Below are 18,171 nucleotides of genomic sequence, written 5' to 3'. Positions count from 1 at the left end.
ATCTGGGGAGCTCTGGAAGCATAAGGGGCACACCATTTCCCCATTCATTGGCGTTCTATTCAGAGGCCTGGGGTGTCAGCAATTGTCAGGGCTCCCAGATGCCACTGGCCCACAGCCAGACCTGAGTGTCTTGGTATCAGGGCAGACAAGGCTGGGATGGAACCTGCTGTCCACATGGAAAAAGAGCTGCTGGGAAATGGTGGCAGCCACTGCCCGGCACATGACAAAGTGAGTTGATAGGTGAGACTCTGGGTGTCAACTTCTTTGTTTGCTGTGAGTCACATGAGGTCATTTGGAGCCACTGTGTCCAACCTGAGTCACTTCTCTCTGGGTCTCTGGGGTGTGGCTGAGATCTGAGTAGGCTGGATGTTGACCCCTTTGGGCTCATGTGGGTTCCGGAGACAGTAGGTTTTAGCAGCAATTATCATATCAAGTTCTATGGGTAAACAGGTGTCCTGAGGAAGTCCTGATCTGGATAAGGTTGGGGTGGACAGGTTGTTGGGGGAGGTGCAGGAGAATTGGCCTCTTGCTCCGAGCTGGGCTGTGAGTCAATCCCCAGAAACACCCAGCAGCCAAAAGACAGGGCCCAGCCCAGATTCCATCTCCACGGCAACAAAATCCTCCCTGCTGGATCTGGGTCTAGAGCTGAATAGTGACTTTTATCCAGGCCACAGTAGAACGTCAAACTGGCTAGCTGACAGGGAACAGAGAGATTTAAAGTCAACATGGCAGGAATCACAATCTCTGGCTTTGGGGGTGGAAGGGACAGGGAGAGGCAGTTTCTAAGCAATCATGACAAATTATGAGAAAATGTGATTCAAGTGTCCAAAATTCCATTCTTAGGTGTCAGCTGTGACACAGAACAAAGCCCCCTCACTGCAACCTCCTGGTCCAATGGAAAAGCGCTTGGCCTCTCCATAGCTGGCATGGGTGATGCTTGGCCTCCTTGCCTTCCAGCAAAAATGTGTCATACTCAGGCCACATTGGCTCAGAGCCCCCACCCCCCGCAGGGTTTGTGACTAACCTGAGTTTCTGCTATGCCCTCTTGCTCCGGGTGTGACCCCACCCTTGACCTTCCCTTTGCCTCAGCCCCACCTAGTTCACCTGCTCTGATGACTGCCCAGCTCTGCATCGCTGGCAGTCCCACAGCACTGGGGTCCTCTGGTTTGGCCTCTCTTAAGACCTTTCCTTCTCAGGGCCTCCCCCGTGGCGCAGGGGTTAAAGACAGCACTATCAAGCTATCGCCAGCCACTGCAGCATGAGTTGACTCCCTGGCCAGGGAGCAACCCACATATGGCACAGTGGCACAGTGGCACAGCAGACCTCTCCTGTCTCGCCCACTGCTCCCCTCAGCAGTGTATTTCAGTAGATCTGCCTGTTCTGCTCCCCACACTCTCTGGTGAATTCTCTCACCCCCCACACCTCCAGCCTGTACCCCAGTCCTCGTATTCCTGGCATGGACCCCTCTCTGGCTCTGGTCCTAGGGGTCCTGGCATCCCTTACCCTCTGCCAGGTTACAATAAGGCAGGAGGGACTCATAACCAATTAACCAACATTAAACATCTCATTAAGCAGTGAGATGTTTAAGACACCCCAAGAGCAGCATGATCTTGTTGGTGAAGCAGGATACAGAGGAGGCTGGAGAAGGCAGAGTGTCCTGGGAGTGGGCGGCCCCTGTGGAATCAGGACAGCTTCCTGGAAGAGGTAGGAATTGAACCAGGTTTGGAGGACAGACTGGATATTAGTTTGGTGGTGAGAAGCGTGGGGCGGGAGAGCCACTTGCATGGGGAAGGGAGAAAAGCCAGGAAGGGATAAGCTCAGAACCCTCATGGGTAGGGGAAACCCAAAAAACTTCATCACTGTGCCTGACTCACCAAGACCTGGGAGTGCTGGCTGTGCCTGCTGTGACCTGCTAGGCTCAGGACTGTGGGGAGACCCAGAGGTCCTGAGCAAAGACCCAGGTAATAATGGGCAGGTATAGCTGAGCTGGAGGTAGGGCCTTAGGACTCAGCTGTTGACCAGCCTGCATGCAAATGGCTTGTATGTCAAGACCCGGAGGACCATGAGCTTGTGCCCTGGCAGAAGTTCCTCCCCTGGGAGGAGCAGCGGCCACAAGGTGTGAGCTCCCAGGGAGACTTGGCCATTCTGATGGGTCATCTTAGCTGTATTCTTGTGTTCAGGAGGGCACAGTGCTGCATCAGGAGCTTCTCCTTCCTTTTCAGCCTAGTGCAGAGGGACCCACTGCCTTCAGAAAAGCTGAGATCTCTCTCCTGCCTCAGGTGGACTTTTGAAGCCAGAAAAACTCCCAGGGAGGATGAAACCAAGGGGTTTGATGACTTGTGCAGCTTTGTTTAGAGACAGAAAAGATGAAGGATTATCCCTGGGACATGATGGTGGTTGTGACAACCTTGGTAACTGGGTCTTTCTTTTGCACAGCCACTCTGGCTTTGCTGGAGAGAAGTTCTCTTCTGCATGGAGGGACCCACATTCAGGATCTGCCACAGGCAAGGCCTAAGTGCAAGGCTGGAGAAAAAAGAATCCCCAACATTCTTACTACCAAGCAGAGCAAGGCAACAGCTAGAGGCTTAGTGCAGCCACCACAGGCAGAGTTCTTGGTGACAGGCACAGACACTGCTGGCTGGCTGCAGCAGGGAAGGCGTGGATGGGGGACACATGCTGACATCAGGAGAAGAACATCCAGAGAGCCTCCTGGGGAAGTAGGGAGTGCCAAGGTAGGCTGGCAGCCAGCTGAGGCCACGCTGTGCTAGGGAGACCACCCTTGGCATAGCCGCCCCTGGGCACGTAGTGCTGTCAGCACAGGTAGTCTCCTGGAGAGCTGCCATGGCCAAAAAGAGGTTCTCTTCTGTCCCCAAACCTTCTCCCTCACAGGGTCCCCAGGTGACTGGGCCAGGATAGGAAGCTGCAAGCTCCCCAGGGGTGGGGAGAAGTAGGAGCTGCTGGCACCTTCAACTCCCAGCAGGCCTGAAAGACCTGGCACCCCACCAAGGCTCACAAGAGGGGGGTTCCCCCAACAAGGAAGGGCCCTGGAAGCCAGGCAGCCAACACAAACAAAGCAACAAATACCCGCTCCTTGGTGGAAGTAATTTTCTTGGTGGAAGTAACTTTCTTGGTGGAAGCAGTGGGAGGAGCTAGTCTCATCTTAATATTTAGAGAATATTCCAGATTAATTACACCACCTCACAGAAGAATAAGAGAGCAAAAGGTTTTGTAGGGATTCATCCTCCCATTCCAGCAGGGAACATGTCCAAAACAAACATTTACAAATGCAACACTGGAGGAGGAGGGAGGCTGAGGAACTCTGCTCCACATACACCTGTGAAGAATGACTCAATTCTCAGCCTCCAGAGAGTTTTCTTTTTAAAAATTTTTCTTGTGTATTTATTTGTGAAGGTAGCTTTGGTTTACAGCACTGTCTATATTTAGGAGTACAGGTTCACACCTCTTCACACCGTGCCCACTTTCTCCAACTCCGACTGAATGCAAACAGCCTAAGAGAGGTAGAATGTTCTATGGAGACCTCATCAGAGTTTCAGCCAGACCCCCAAGGGGTGTGGTCACATTTCATTATTGCTGTTGGGGGGCAGGGCACTTAATAGTAACACTGTAGTCTCCTGAAAGCCTATTAATGCTCAGAAACTGTGTGAAAAACATTACATCGTACACATGTGATTTTTCTGGAACAAGGTCAGAGCCTTCATGGGATCCTCAGATGAAAACAGGGATCATATTTGGGATGATGAACCCTAAGACTGAAGGGGATGTTCTGAAAGATCAATTTCAATCACGACTCAAGTCTGACATTTAACCCCACCCTCCAGCCTCTGCCCTCTCCTCTCTCCAGCCACAAAACCTCCCTCCCTGCACCGGAACACTTACCTTGAGTCATACACCCAACTTGGATATTTAAAAGACATCTCATCTGAACACATCCAAAAGCCAGAACTCTTAATTCAAAGCCTCCTCTCCCCAGTCCTACTCTTCTTTTGGACTCCCTTCCACAGCTAAAGGCTTTCTTCATTTTTTATAAAGGGAAGAACTGTGGGGCCTCCCTGGTGGCACAGGGGTTAAAGTCTCAGTGCTATCAAGCTATCATCCCTGGCCAGGGAGCTACCCACATGGCGCAGCAGACCTCTCCTGCCTTGCCCGCTGCGCCCCTCAGCAGTATATTTCAGTGAATCTGCTGTTCTGCTCCCCACTCTTCCTCTGGTGAATCCTCTCACCCCCCGCACCTCTGGCCTGTACCCCAGTTCTTACATGCATAAATAAAAAATAGATATTAAAAAGGCAAGAACTGTGCAGTAGTGAAGTACTAGATTCAAATCCCAGCTTTTCCACTTACTAGTTGTGTGACTTTATGTAAATTAATTAAACTCACTGCCTTAATGTCCTCTTCTGTCAAATGAGGACATTAATTGTTCACAGGAATTTTGTGAAATGTAAGGGGCTTTAAAGCATCTCAAGGTATAAAAGCGTGCTGGGCTAGCCATGAATATTGGCAGCTGTCATTTGTATTGCAGTTGCTCGGGGCAAAATCGACAAATAGTCCTTTATTCCTCCCTTTCCTTCGCATATCACACTCAAATCCAGCAGCAATTCCTGTCCATTCCATCTTCAGACAGCGGCCCAAATCTGACCTCCTCCCACTTCTCTGCTGCTACCTGTCCAAGCCAGATATATCAGTACTGCCATTGGCCACCTACCCAGGGTCCCTACTTCTGTCACCCCCAACTTGCTCACACCAGTCCTCCGGATAGCAGCCAGAGTGATCTTGCTAAAATGCAAACCAGGGCCTCTCTGGTGGCACAAGGGGTTAAGTACAGCACTGTGAAGCTATTTGCAGCCGCTGCAGCACGAGTTCAAGCCCCAGTCAGGGAGGTACCCACATGGCGCAGCAGACCTCTCCTGCCTCACCCGCTGCTCCCCTCAGCAGTGTATTTCAGACCTTCTACCTGTTCTGCTCCCTGCTCTGTCTCTGGTGAATCCTCTCACCCCCCCGCACCTCTGGCCTGTAACCCAGTTCTTATATGCATAAATAAATAAATCTTTAAAAATAAATAAAATGTAAACCAGATCACTTGTCTCCTCTTAGACTCAGGGTGTAAGTCACACTCCTCACTGAGGCTGACAAGACCCTACCTGCTCTGGCAGTGACCACTTCTCAACCTCACATTTTGCCCCTCCTCCCTTTGCTCTGAATGTCACTTGCTCCCTCCTTTATCCTGTTGTCCCCTCTATCTACAATAGAGCCAGTGTGGAAGAGGTGTGTCAAGGGCTATTTGTCTAGGGTGGTGAGGGGAAATTCCTTTGAGGGGGTGAGATTTGGTCAGACTTGCATGACTTGTTGGAGAGGCCATGGGGATATCTGGAGTGGGCCAACATGTGCGTGCGCGCGCGCGCGTGCACACACACACACACACACACACACACGCGCGCGCGCTCTTCTTCACAATGACCTGATTTTCTGCAGGTGAGGGAGGCCCAGTCAGTGAGTGTCCTAACCGGGCTTCAGGAAGGAGGGGGTTGCGGACTACGTAGTCCTCAGGGGTTCTGCTCTGTTGGCCCCCTTCCTACTCTGGTGGGGTCAGATGGCAGAGCCCAGGGCTGATGGGCTGTAGGACGAGCCCAGGGGACTCAGGTGTTCTATCACCACCCAGCTTGAAGCAGGGTCCTATGCAGGGGGAAAATGCCGCCCCAGCCTCCCTTCCCTTCTCCAAGCTTTCTCTGCTCCCACAGGTAGGAGAAGTCACCAACAGAAAATAGCCTTTCACTTTCAAGGTGAAAAGAGCATAGAGACCACAGGAGAGCCACCTGGGTTGGGGGGATGGGGGGGTGCGGTTTTGTGAGAATCTTCTGTCCATTTTCAGGGACTGAAGCATGAAAGGCAAGGGCAGCTCAGTGAAGAAAGGAATGCTTCCAAGTCCTGTTTAGTCCAGGATTTCAAGACACCGAAAGGTGACAGTGCTGCTGACCTCTAGATTCTGCCTGAGGCTGTAAGCCAGTCAGGCCCCTGGCTAGGAGCAGGGATGCTTGGGAAAATTTAAAAGAACCACCGAATTACTAGATGCTACTGTTTTCGTCAGCACTGTTGGCATTACTACCATTCTGGCTAAATGTGGATTCGTTTCTGGCAGAGGAATAATAGCAACCTCAGACGAGCTTTTACTGGGCGCCATGCTTTGTTTTCAATTGTCTGCCTCGGGCCCTGGCTGGAAGCTGGTGGGGCGCAGGGGCGTGCAGTTCCCGCTGCTCCCACTGGGTGGCGCGGGCGCCGCACCGAGTCTGCTCGATGGGGGAGTCGGTGAGGAAGGCGGCCTGGTAACAGCTGGGGGCCTGTTAGAGACCCCAGAACCCCGCCCCTCCCCTCTACGGCTTCTCCCGGCCCAGTCCTATAAACACCTTGTAACTTTTCTTCTTGGTGTTTCTCAGGTCACAGAGGAGGCGCCAAGGTCTTGGGCTTAGCCACAGATTATAGGAATGGCAACATTTGCTGTTGCTAGTTTTTTTAATATGTGCCATTCTCACTGGTGTAAAATGGTATCTCATTGCAGTTTTGATTTGCATTTCCCTGATTATAAGTGATGCTGAACATTTTTTCATGCCATTTTTCATGGCCATTTGCATTTTCTCTTTGGAGGAGATTCCTCAACCTGCTAAAGATGGAGCTTCCATATGATCCAGCAATTCCACTCCTAGGTATTTACCCAAAGGACACAGAAACATTAATTCAAAAGAGCACCTGCACCCCTATGTTTATAGCAGCACTGTTTACAATAGCTAAGCTTTGGAAACAACCCAAATGCCCAAAAATAGATGACTGGATCAAGAAGATGTGGTACATATACACAATGGAATATTACTCAGCAATCAAAAAGATAAACTCGTGCAATTTGCAGCAACATGGAAGAAGCTGGAAGGGATCATGCTCAGAGAAATAAGCCAGAAGAAAAAGAAAAATACCAGATGGTCTCACTCAGAGCAGGAATCTAGAAAACCTAAAGAAGGGACCAGGAAAAAGACTAATTATAATAAAGTAAAAATCAAAATCAACAAGCAACTATAAACCAGAGACACACTACAGGGGAGTGGGGGAGGGAAGGAGGGATTAGGGTCAAAATAAGGGGGGTGGGAATTGTATGGGGAATATAACCAAGATGAAAATGCGTACATTGTGCAAAAGTGAAAAATAATGTAAAAAAAAATGTGTGTGTATATATATATATATATGTATGTGTGTGTGTGTGTATATATATATATATGTGTGTGTGTGTGTGTGTGTGTGTGTGTGCGTGTGTATATATATATACAGAATGGGAGCCGGGATGAGTGAGTGTGCTGGGGTAAGGGAGCAGGGGGGATTGCGCAGATCAAGTGAGGAAGCCCGTGATCAAAGGTGAATGCCAGGCCTGTGGTCATGCTTCTTGGTTTAATAGTTATCCAGCCTGCTGAGTACTGATCTTGGGGTTCTTGTGCAGATGCAGAAGTGGAAGTTGGGGGGCACAGAAGTGGACCACAGTTGGACGAGTCATCTTGTCAGGTAAGCCCAGGTCTCCTGGGATGGAGTGGGGCCCCGCCTGCACTTCCTCCCACACCTGGGTGACTACCCTGGCTTGGCCTCTTCTGAGTTCCTCAGATTCTTGAGGGAACTGGCACTCTCCCCCTACTTCTGGCTTGACCTTTCTTCCACACCTGGACAAGGAACCATTTACCCAATTTCAATTTGGTTTTCTGCCTGTGAGAAGAGAAACAGGTGAGGCTTGGCTCTCCCTATGGGCTCTGTCAGAGGAGGCAGGACCTGAGAGGAACAATGAACAGTTGGGAATAGACATCTAAGGGCAGACGACCACTTTCTTGGCACATTTACACAGCACTGAGGAGGCCTCACCACACAATGGCAGAAGCCCAGTCAGTGCTTATTGTCTATAGGAGGGAGCTGGGGAGCAACCCAGGAGGGAATAATGTGTCCTTGGACTATTTGTATCAAATGTATATTCCACCTTCTAAATTTTGAAAGTTCTAATTCAGGAAGATAAGGATGGGGCTGGGGAATTGACATTTTCAACAAACACCCTGAGAAAGTCTAAGGTCTGGTGGATAGGCTGCACTTGGAGAAATATCGGTCCGGGCTTTTAGGAGATACTGTGTGAGGATGAGAAGGTTGGAGTCAGCTGGCCCCACCTCCCTTCCTTCGGAGCAAGGTCCCTTGTGGTGTGGTTTCAGACTTCTGGAACATTTCATCCCTAGCCTCAGCCTCTCCAGCTTTCCCATGCCTGCCTTTTTCTCTCTCCTGACCTTTCTGAAATGATTAGCCTGATCGTTTCAGGAGGTAAGCTCTTCATTAGTGACAATCTGGACTTTCAGGAGCCATCAAACAGTTGTGCAGCGTTGGATAAAATCTGTAAGAAATGAAAATTTCGGGCCTCCCCGGTGGCGCAGCGGTTGAGCGCTGGGTTGCGAAGCTGCCCGCAGTCTGCAGCGCCGGTTCGATCCCCGGCTGCTCCCCGGCCACCAGAGGAGGGTCCCGCATGGCGCGCAGACCTCTCCTGCCACCCGCTGCTCCCCTCAGCAGTGTACTTCGGTCCTTCTGCCTGCTCTGCTCCCCGCTCTGGCTCTGGTGAATTCTCTCACCCTCCCGCGCTTCTGACTGTACCCAGTGCATGTATAAACAAAAACAAACAAACAAATAAATGAATAGATAAATAAAACATGCCTCTATTTAAAAAAAAATTTAAAAAAAAAGAAATGAAAATTTCATTTTCAAGCTAGGCTTTTAGAGTCTTCTCTAAGAGACTTTTCTTAGAGTCTTCATCTTTTTTTCAGTGGAGGAATTCTGATGAAGCCTAAACCACCCTCACCACTGCCACCCCCAATTCTCAGTCTCCTGAGCTCCAGATCTCCAGGCCTTGAATCACACTTTTATTAAATCTTCATACTCTTCATAGAATTAGAGAAAAAAATTTGAGAAAAAAATTAGGAAGGACTAATTTTTTTTTATTTAATAGAAGAATTCAAAGCAAGTATACTTCTCTGGGGCTTATTTTCCCTCAGAGCTCAACCTTCTATCATAAAAATAAAAGGTTGGCAGACAAATAAATTATCTTGAGAGACTTCAGTTGGTATTTTATTATTGCACTTTTAACAGCAGTATTTTATAATTGCTCTGATAATACAAGGGGTGATATTTGTGAGAGTGAGTCAACAACACTTTCCCTTATGGTGTCTGCCCTCTAATAACCCCCTGGGATGGAGGCACAGCACGGGGAAGGGAACATCCCAGAACATTAATAAGGTGGAAAGCTGTGTGCTGGCGCCGGAAGGCTTCAGAGACAGAAAGCAGTAACTAGGCCAGACAGCCCTGTGGTTTTTGTGCTTTGACAGAGAAGTGAGAAATGGAAAATGGTCTCTTTACTCTCCTACAAATACAGGGCCTTGCTCAGAATTTCCTCTGACTTCATGTCCCCAAGACACCGGCTGCCCAATTACGTGGAGTCGGATCAAGAGAGAAATCATTCCAAAGTGTTCAAAGAAAACAAGCGTTCTCACAACTCTGTGAGGGCAGATGGGTTTCATGGGAGGTAGAGAACTTGGGGAGGGTCATAACTGAGCTCCAGATGCATCTAGAACCCTCTGGATGGCTTGGGATACACTTCCTAACAGTGATATTTTGAAGTTAAATCTGGTAATGTCTTTTCCAATATTTAATGGGGCTTGAGGAAAGACATAGCATGTTTCCTTCTCTTTTTGAGGTGCTGAACGTGCTAGAATTCATCTTTATTTGCTAACAGCAGAGAGCTTGCTTTATGGCATCAATAGGCTGTCTGGAGACCCCACAGTTCTCACAAAGGGCCAATTGAAGGCACACACAGATCTTCCCTGTAGCCTCTGGGCTTGACTCTTCAGACTTACTTTGAACACCTAAGTGCCAGGTGTGCCATTTCCACATCTTTAATTTTCCCCTTCTTCTTGACAGGTGTCCATGTTAGTGCCTCATTACAGGTGAGGGAAACGAACCTGAGGGGGGCTAACCATCAAATCAGAAAGAATCCCCCACTAAATGTGTCATGCACCTGGCATCAGGGTGTTTAGAAGATCAAGGGCCTCACTAAATCATGTGCAGTGAAGGACGGTAGAGAAGCTCAGGAATCAAGCCAAATTCACCATTCAAATTATTTCTGCTTCATCATAGCTCCTTAGCCAAAAAGCCAGGAGAGTGATCTTCAGTGTTTTCATTGAAGATTCAAGAAATTTGTGTCAGAAACTTTAATTCAAAAGGGCACCTGCACCCCTATGTTTATAGCAGCACTATTTACAATAGCTAAGCTATGGAAACAACCCAGATGCCCAAAAATAGATGATTGGATTAAGAAGATGTGGTACATATACACAATGGAATATTACTCAGCAATCAAAAATATAAACTCATGGGCCTCCCCGGTGGCGCAGCGGTTGAGCGCTGGGTTGCGAGGCTGCCGGCGACCTCTGCGGCGCCGGTTCGATCCCCGGCTGCTCCCCGGCCACCGGAGGAGGGTCCCACATGGCGCGCAGACCTCTCCTGCCGCCCGCTGCTCCCCTCAGCAGTGTACCTCGGTCCTTCTGCCTGCTCTGCTCCCCGCTCTGGCTCTGGTGAATTCTCTCACCCACCCGCGCTTCTGACTGTGCCCAGTGCATGTATAAACAAAATGAACAAACAAACAAACAAACAAATAAATAAAACATGCCTCTATTAAAAAAAAATATATATATAAACTCATGCAATTTGCAGCAACATGGATGGAGCTGGAAGGGATCATGCTCAGTGAAATAAGTCAGAAAGAAAAAGAAAAATACCGGATGGTCTCACTCACAGCAGGAATTTAGAAAACCTAAGTAAGGGACCAGGAAAAAAAACTAACTATAATAAAGAAAAAATCAAAATCAACAAGCAACTATAAACCAGAGACACACTATGGGGGGTGGGGGGGGAGTGGGGAGAGGAGGGATTGGGGTCAAAATAAGGGGAGTGCAATTGTATGGGGAATATAACCAAGATGAAAATGCATACATTGTGCAAAAATGAAAAATGATGTAAGAATTATATATATATATATATAAAAGAAATTTGTGTCTCTACCTTCTCTGCTTTAATTCTGGAACTAAAGACCCCACAGAGCCCAGGGTCCAGGTTCTAGGACCTCACAAAGGGACAATTACAGGCACACACCCATGCCCTAAAATAAAGAATAAACTCTACAGATATAGGCTGAAATATTACAAGGACGAGTGCTGGCCCAGGGGGAGAACACGTACCTCCTGGACAGCTACACAGAGCCTCGGGATCTGTCTCTGAAGTCACCACTAGAGCATCAGAGAAAGTGAAAACTACTGAAGGGACACTTCCAGGTCAAATGCGGAAGCCAGGCAGAAAGCACCTGTGTTATGTAGACACAATCCAAAGCAGCCTATTTCAGACAAAATTTTTTTATTGTAAAATAAGTTTATTTAACAAGAAAAAGACTGAACAGATTTACCATTCATGGAGCATCACGGAAAGAACTATTAAAGAATAAATATTAGAAAGAGGGGGAGCAGAACAGGCAGACAAACCGAAAGCACTGCTGAGGGGAGCAGCGGCCGAGACAGGAGAGGTCTGCTGCACCATGTGGGAATCTCCCTGGCTGCCTGGGAATCCAACACGTGCTGCAGAGGTCGTGCACAGTGTCACAGCACTGTGCTCAACCCGCTGCACCACCAGGGAGGCCCCCTCTGTCTCTGGTGAATCCTCTTACCCTCCCATGCCTCTGGCCTGTACCCCAGCTATTGTATAAATAATAAATAAATCTTTAAAAAAAAAAAAAGAAAGAAAGAGGGGAATGGAATCAGGGGATAGAACTGTAATGAAAGCAGTGGTAAGTGAAAATACTAGTACATAGGTGGGGAAATTATTCAAGTTTCAATTATTAAAGCAACAAAAATGATAGCTAGTTTGAAACGGTTAATAATATTCAACGATTACTCAGTCATGGATTTGAAAGCAAATAATGGTTAGCAATTAAGTTCTCTAATATCCAAAAATTATTTGGGAGTAGGGAAGATACAGTGACAGACAAAATATTTTGTTTCTGAAGACTTCTTCTTCTTTTTTTTAAAGATTTATTTATTTATTTATACAAGCACTGGGTACAGTCAGAAGCATGGGAGGGTGAGAGAATTCACCAGAGCCAGAGCGGGGAGCAGAACAGACAGACTGACGAAATACACTGCTGAGGGGAGCGGCGGGCGTCAGGAGAGGTCTGCGCGCCATGTGGGACCCTCCCCCGGTAGCCGGGGAGCATCCGGGGATCAAACCGGCGCTGCAGAGGCTGCGGGCAGCTTCGCAAGCCGGTGCTCAACCACTGCGCCACCAGGGAGGCCCTCTGAAGCCTTCTTGACCCCTACATGTGGTAGAGTTCATCTGAACATTCTAGAATCATTCAAACACCCATAGCAGAGGCAAGAAGTGGAAGCGTGAACTTTAAAGTGGTTTTCTTCATTTTGAGGTCCACATTAAAAAAGGAGATGGGCAGAAGATGGAGATCTTGTCAGAGTGTTTTTTTTTTTTTAAGATTTATTTATTTATACAAGCGCTGGGTATAGTCAGAAGCGCAGGAGGGTGAGAGAATTCACCAGAGCCAGAGTGGGGAGCAGAGCAGGCAGAAGGACTGAAGTACACTGCTGAGGGGAGCAGCGGGCGGCAGGAGAGGTCTGCGCGCCATGTGGGACCCTCGCCACTGTGCCACCAGGGGAGGCCCCTTGTCAGAGTGGTTTTGAAGACAAAAAACTGAAAAGAAAAAAAAAAAAAACAAGAAAATGTGTGATGGGATTGACAACAGGCAGTGAAAAAGTCATTCTAAATTCTCAGAAAATATATCACAGATGCTTATCCCCTGCCCTGATTCAGGTTTTAGCTCCCCCAAGAAGGCTCTTGTAGCAACACTGGATTTTTTTTTTCTTTTTTTCTTTTTTTTTTTTCACTTTTTTAATTTAAATTTTATTTTTATATTCCCCATACAATCATAACCCCCTTATTTTGACCCCAAGCCCTCTTTTCCCCGCCCCCACCCCCCATAGAGTGTCTCTGGTTCATAGTTGTTTGTTGATTTTGATATTTTCTTTCTTATAGTTATTCTTTTTCCTGGTCCCTTATTTAAGTTTCCTAGATTCCTGCTATGAGTGAGACCATCCGGTATTTTTCTTTTTCTTTCTGGCTTATTTCTCTGAGCATGATCCCTTCCAGCTCCATCCATGTTGCTGCAAATTGCATGTGTTTATCTTTTTTGAATGCTGAGTAATATTCCATGGTATATATGTACCACATCTTCTTGATCCAGTCATCTATTTTTGGGCATTTGGGTTGTTTCCAAAGCTTAGCTATTGTAAACAGTGCTGCTATAAATATAGGGGTGCAGGTGCTCTTTGGAATTGATGTTTCTGTGTCCTTTGGGTAAATACCTAGGAGTGGAATTGCTGGATCATATGGAAGCTCTATGTTTAGCAGGTCAAGAAATCTCCACACAGCTCTCCATAGTGGTTGGACCAGTTTGCACTCCCACCAACAGTGCAGGAGAGTTCCTTTTTCTCCACAACCTCGCCAACATTTGTTGTTGCTAGTTTTTTTAATATGTGTCATTCTCACTACAATGAGATGTCATTGTAGTTTTGATTTGCATTTCCCTGATTACAAGTGATGTTGAACATTTTTTCATATGCCTGTTAGTCATTTGCATTTCCTCATCAGAGAAGTTTCTTTTTAGCTCTGCAACACTGGATTTTAAGCTCTTTCCCTTCCTTAACCTCATCTAAAGTGTCCAATGTATAGCTTACACCACCACAATGAAATAATGTTCTCTTGTGTTTGAATGAACAACTCCTTTCTCCAATACCCAGTTTGGGGTCAGGGATTCATCTTCAATGAAAAGAATGATAATGCCTCATAAACACTGCCTTTGGATGCTGGCATGAGGATCCTGGCCCTGGCACAGCACTTTCACAGAATGAGTCCACATCCTCTCTTCTAGAACATTCCAGGTAACCAGGGCCCTCTTCTTGGGTCTGCTCTTTCTGATAGGCCATGTTTCAATCCATTCCATGGACAAAGCTTGGACAAAGAACTGGCTATCCACTTGGCTATATGTGTGGTGTGTCATGGCGCTAAAGCCTGGTGGGAAGAGAAAGGGTTGGGCAGCAGGCTGAGCACCAGTGACCATCTCCCTGTGCCACCACATTCTAGTGTGGAGTTCCAAGGAGGCCAAGAATTCTAATTTAAGCCAGTTTTTCCATGTTGCTCTAAGAAACTTAAAAGGCAAAGAGATAGCGGGACATAATGAGCAGAAGTTACCTGTCTTCAACTTGGAGGGGCGGGAGAGGCGTCCCAGTCTAAAGAATGTGGGCTTCTATTGGTTTTCTTTTTTTCCAGGCCCACAGATGTCTGAGACAGCCTGGGGGGATGTCTTGGCCAGTGCAATCCCTCACAGCTCTATTGAATTCTCATACTGCTGTTGCTATCGCCTATCTGGAGCCAAGTTACCAAATGAATGAAATACCTTGCTAGGCTTCAAAACAAAACCACAGGAACTTCCTAAATAAGTATGATGGAAAACAAAGTGATATTAGTGCATTGGTGAAGGGTGTGGTGTGATTAACAAACATTTGAAGAGCTGTGAAGCTATACCCCAGATCACATATAGTGTTGTAAACCAGAGTCACTTCAATAAAAAATAATACAACTAAAAAAAGAAAGAGAAGAAAAATAAAGTGAAAACCACAGTTCCTGTAATGAATTCAAAGACTGTTCCAAGTTGGAAATAATGTTCAACAAAGGAATTTAAGACCAAGGGGGTGGTTAGGAGAGAAATTCAACTGGCAATGAGCAGATATCAAGACTCCATCTCAAAAACAAATGTGGCAACCCTCTGTGTGTTGCTCTATTGATTTAAAATTCAGCATGACTTCATTTTTTCGGATGCCACTGATTTAAAATGTTGGTAAAATACATGATCAGACTAGACTGTCACGCTCCACTACTTATAAGAAAAGACTTACAAAGAAAATTCAGAAGACAAACAAGAGCACAAGGGGGACTGTTAGGTTTAATGAATAAAATAAGCTCTTTAAAAGACTAGCACAATAATTGTTGCATGCAAATGTGCTGTGCATTATGTAAGTGAGTCATCCCTTCTTTGAAGGAAGCTGAACCAAGATCTCTTCTTGGAAAGACTTGGGGAGCATTTTGAGTTGTTAAAAGGTAGCAAATTGCATTTCATCCTCATCAAGCAATAATTACCTAGTTCATTTAAGCCTAACATCTGTTAGGTGTTTACTACTTGCAAGGCCCTTGGTTGAACGTTCGCCAAGCCTTCAGCTCTCACAAGTGGCCTCTGAAGTATTAAGTACTGGCTCATTTGCCATTTGACAGATGAGGAAACTGAGGCACTTAGAGTCACAGTACTTTGCCCAGATTATCCAGATAAATACTAAGGAGAACAAATGACAGCAGGCTCTTGGCCTGTAGGAAGTTTACTATCTAGAACATTTTTTTTATATAATTTTTTAAAATTTTTATATTCCCCATACAATTGCGACCCCCTTATTTTGACCCCAATCCCTCCTCTCCCCACCCCCCACCCCCCATAGAGAGTCTCTGGTTCATAGTTGTTTGTTGATTTTGATTTTTACTTTCTTATAGTTATTCTTTTTCCTGGTCCCTTATTTAAGTTTTCTTATCTAGAACTTTTTTAACGCAAATTTTTTAATTTTAGTAAGTTAGACCAACTTCGTCTTTCCAGCTAATCTGAATTTGGTGGGTTTCACTAAAATAAGACAATATGAAATATCACTCTAATCCATTAACTATTGCCATGTATTATAATAGGGATGAGGGGCAAACCATCTGAGGGAATATCCAGGCCACACATGGGAGCTGACTGCTTGAAGGACATCCCTATCCCCAGATTGTAGATGTTATTTATAATGCCTGAACAATGACAAGTCAGTGATGATTTAGTACCAAAACCTCAAGGACACTATTAACAAGAAGGCATTTCTCATTCATGTGGCAATGCTCCTTTTATTTATCAGAGGATGGTAGCAATAGTGTTCATTTAATTACAAGCCTGGTGTGTAGAAAGGCAGTTGTGAAGTGCATGATATTACAGACAAACACGAACTCAGGCGCCAAAGAAAATTGGGTATCTGAATTTATTCTGACCCTCTTACTTTACATGGTTTAAAAGCTATTGAGCCAAAGGAATGATCTGAATGTGTTGTATCATTTCACAAAATCTCTTTAATGGCAAATTCATCTAATTAGTAAGTGGAGCAGCTTCATAAACAACAGAAAAGAAATACCTCCAACTTTTGACATTAACTAAGGAAGCTATCTCTGTGTATAAGAAAGCAGATTAAGATCCTGTAACTTTTTCAACTGTAAATAAATTGTTGGCATACTTAGTCTATGTGACCAGTGTTATAAAACTGGGAAGATGAAAAAGCAGGTTTGAATGAGAATGGGAGTCACAAGGAAAGTGGAAGGGGATAGACTGGAAAAGGTGACAGAGGGGAATACCCACTATCAGTGGCTGACACCCACACTTTCCCCAGGACACGCTGCTCATCAGTCTGAGCAGTGAGGTCTGGTTAGCTCATGATCTAGGCACTTATGGGCAGGTGTGCCACGTCCATGGCCAGACTCCCTAAGCCACCTCCCCTCAAGGTCTGCATTCACTTGTTCACAGGAAACTTCTGTTGAGCACTCATATGTGTCAGGCCCTGGACTGGGTCAAGGGACACACCCATGAACAAAGAGAGCAGGTCCCTGTTTCTTGGAGCCAGAGGAGATGGTCTGTAAATAAGCAGATAAATAATTGAGAGTTGCAGGCGGCTGTTTAATTTGTGAAGAAAATAAAGCAAGGTGAGGAATGATTGGGCATGATGGAGAGACAGGATGGCTAATTAACCAGGTAACTAGGGAACACTACTGTGAGATCACATCTCAGCAGCGAAGGAGCCAGCTGTGGGAAGTGCCAGGGGAGAGCACTTGAAAGGAGAATCAGCAAGAGGTACCCTTTAGCTGAACTGTAGCGGAGAAAATAGGGTGTCTGCTTGAGGAAGAAGCCACAGAGGCCAGGGGCCAGGGCCAAACTTTTGGATTCTTTTCTAAGTGGCATGGGAAGTCACTGGACTTAAGTAGTGATATAATAAAATTGATATAGATTTTTCAAATATCACTCTGAGTACTCTGTGCAGATGGAGTTATAGGAAGATGGGAGTGAGGCGGTGAATGGCAAGAATGAATAATCAGAGTGTCCATCTTTTTCCCACAGACAGCAGTGCGGGGATGGGTCTGTGACCCGGCTGGGGGCTGAAGTAGTTCAGTGGGATGCTTCTGTGGGGTTAGAAGGGGAGACTCTCTCCTCTCTCTCAACCTTTGCCACTTGGAGGACTCAGAGAAGCAGTAAGTGGCTGAGAGAGGAATGGCCACCTCTCTAGTCCTGAGATCCTGAGGTAACCCAGTTCTCACAGCTCTTCCTTCCATTCCAGTGCTACTAGCTGAGGGAGTTCTAACAACCACGTGCAGCCTAGGGATGGAAAGTGGTGGAAAGCAGATAGCCAGGGAGGCATGGAAGAGAGATAAGAGAGGGAAGTAGGCGCTGACCTTGAAACTGGACATGGGTGGATTCTGAGAGGAGGGAAGCAGCGACGACCTGAGCTCTGACACAGAGCTCTCCACCAGAGAGGACTCTGTGACCTGGCAAGTGGACAGCTGCATGTTTTCTGTCTAAACATCCAAGTTACTCATTTCCCCAGGTGACACTGCAGCTGCGGGGCCTGTGACCAGTGCAACAGCTAAACAATTCTGAGTTTAAAAAGTCAGAGTGGTAGTTAAACAAGAAAACAGGGAAATGAACAAGGGCAGAGCCTCCCTGTGGATCACATATGAAGAAATCAAAATTAATTTATGAGGATTTTTTTTACATATAAGGAAAGGAGATCCTGCAAAGTTATACAAGTCCTAATGGAATTTAATAAAGATGAGCAAAATATCATTGTCTTTACTTGGCGTGGTGTCCTCATTATTTTATTTAGTGAATGATAAAAATTCACAAAAGTTTATATTGCTTCCCTCTTGCCTCAATATTC

The 18,171-nt window shown here is 46.4% G+C and overlaps 1 long non-coding RNA gene across 1 annotated transcript; it reads left to right on the top strand.

The window, feature by feature from the left end:
* Nucleotides 1-5,538: 5,538 nt before the first annotated feature.
* On the top strand, nucleotides 5,539-15,152 carry LOC129145499 (uncharacterized). Its single transcript, XR_008551143.1, has 5 exons — nucleotides 5,539-5,754; nucleotides 5,886-5,973; nucleotides 7,494-7,555; nucleotides 13,921-14,061; nucleotides 14,450-15,152. It is a non-coding gene; the product is annotated as an uncharacterized LOC129145499 (long non-coding RNA).
* The last annotated feature ends 3,019 nt before the right edge of the window (nucleotides 15,153-18,171 follow it).

This window comes from Talpa occidentalis, unplaced genomic scaffold, assembly GCF_014898055.3.
Source record: "Talpa occidentalis isolate TD23 unplaced genomic scaffold, MPIMG_talOcc4v2.1 talOcc4.12, whole genome shotgun sequence".
Taxonomy (NCBI): Eukaryota; Metazoa; Chordata; class Mammalia; order Eulipotyphla; family Talpidae; genus Talpa; species Talpa occidentalis.
Note: the sequence above shows the minus strand (reverse complement) of the source record. Positions and strands in the feature narration are given on the sequence as shown.